Source organism: Myotis brandtii, unplaced genomic scaffold, assembly GCF_000412655.1.
Source record: "Myotis brandtii unplaced genomic scaffold, ASM41265v1 scaffold1327, whole genome shotgun sequence".
Lineage (NCBI taxonomy): Eukaryota > Metazoa > Chordata > Mammalia > Chiroptera > Vespertilionidae > Myotis > Myotis brandtii.
The window spans coordinates 260105-261791 of NW_005354705.1; the positions used below are offsets into that span (position 1 = coordinate 260105).

General features: G+C 41.4%; 1 protein-coding gene across 1 annotated transcript in view; it reads right to left on the reverse strand.

The window, feature by feature from the left end:
- The window catches only part of NLE1 (notchless homolog 1 (Drosophila)), a 16226-nt gene that overhangs the window by 10903 nt on the left and 3636 nt on the right, over nucleotides 1–1687 (reverse strand). The gene's annotated exons all lie outside the window — the stretch shown is intronic.

The following is a 1687-nucleotide window of genomic DNA, read 5'->3' on the forward strand; positions in this document are numbered from 1 at the left end:
GCGTCCCCACGTGGAGGAGACAGACGCGGGAGGGACGGAGCGCCGCCCCTGTGGGCGGGTGGTGCCGCAGCTCGCGACATCGCCCTCTGGTGTTGCGGAGGGGAAGTGTCACGCCGCGCCAGGCCTAGTACCCATGACCTATCTCCCTTGGACAGCTCGCTGCCGCCCCACTCAGTCCCTCCCAGTGCCTTGCAGAATGTAGACTTGTCTCCAGAACAGGGATACCTGCCCCACTTTACAGATGGGGAAATCGAGGCTCTGAGCGGTTGATTTTCCCAAAGGTCACAGAGAGAGAAAATGACAGAAGATTGAATAGGCTCCAGGCAGCAAGCAGCCCTGTAGGCGATGACTTACAAAGCCAGAGACTGTTGGGTTCGGGGCAGAAATTATTGTTCTTTCCTTTTTTCTTTGAAAACGTGACTTTTATTGTATTTTTATTATACATGTCTATTTAGAAAAATTAGAATATATGGATAAGAAAAAGAATGAAATAAAAATCACTATAACTTTACACACTCAGAAATAAATCACTCTTTAAAAACATTTAAGTTTATTGGGATGATATTGGCTAATAAGATTATACAAGTTTCAAAGGTACAGTATTAGAATACATCATCTGTATATTGCGTTGTGTGCTCATCACCCAAAGTTTAGTCTCCTTCTGTCACCATCTATTTACCTCCTTCACCCTCTTCAACCTCCCCCTACTCCCTTCCCCTTATTATTATTTTTTAAATTGATCAGATCAATTAATAATTGATGAGTACAAAAGCAGAAAATGTCTACAGTTATCATCACTGTAAAGCAATAACAATAATAATGCCAATGATAGCAATTGTTCTAAGTGCTTTACACATATAACCCTTAATCCTCCCAACAACCCTTTTCTGAATCCTTCTGTCACCATCTATTTGACTTCCTTCACCCTCTTCAACCTCCCCCTCCTCCCTTTCCCTTATTATTTTTTAAATTGATCAAGTCAATTAATAATTGATGAGTACAAAAGCAGAAAATGTCTACAGTTATCATCACTGTAAAGCAATAACAATAATAATGCCAATGATAGCAATTGTTCTAAGTGCTTTACACATATAACCCTTAATCCTCCCAACAACCCTTTTCTGCCCGTGTTATAGATGAGGAACTGAAGCAGAGAACGAAGAACATGAGCACTCTTACCAGAAACCTGGGACTTTCCTTGTCAGCTCTCCTCTCCTAGCCCCGCACACCCAGGCAGTCTCACGCTCTGTCAGTTCTGCCGGGTTAACCTGTCTTGAATTTATTCTCTCCCTCTCCACTGCCACACTCTGCTCTGAGTCACATGGTTTCCTACACCTCTTCACTTGTCTCCCTGGTTCCACTCTTGCCTCCTCCCATGCATTCTCCACACTGCAACCAGAGTGATGACTTTAAATAAAAAATCTGGTCTGAGGGCAGGGAAAAAAAAGGAGACATATGTAATACTCTTTGTAATACTTTAAGCAATAAAACAATAAAAAAATAAAATGAAAAATAAAAGAATAAAAAAAATCTGGTCTGTTTCTCTCCACTTAAAACCCTGTAGTGGCTCATATTACACGCAGGAAAAAAAAATCAAACTCCTTAGAATGGTCTTATTATAAAACTCCTTATTCAGCCTTACTTATCTCTCCAGCCATTCCTCTCTCTTTAAGATCAAATCCTCCTG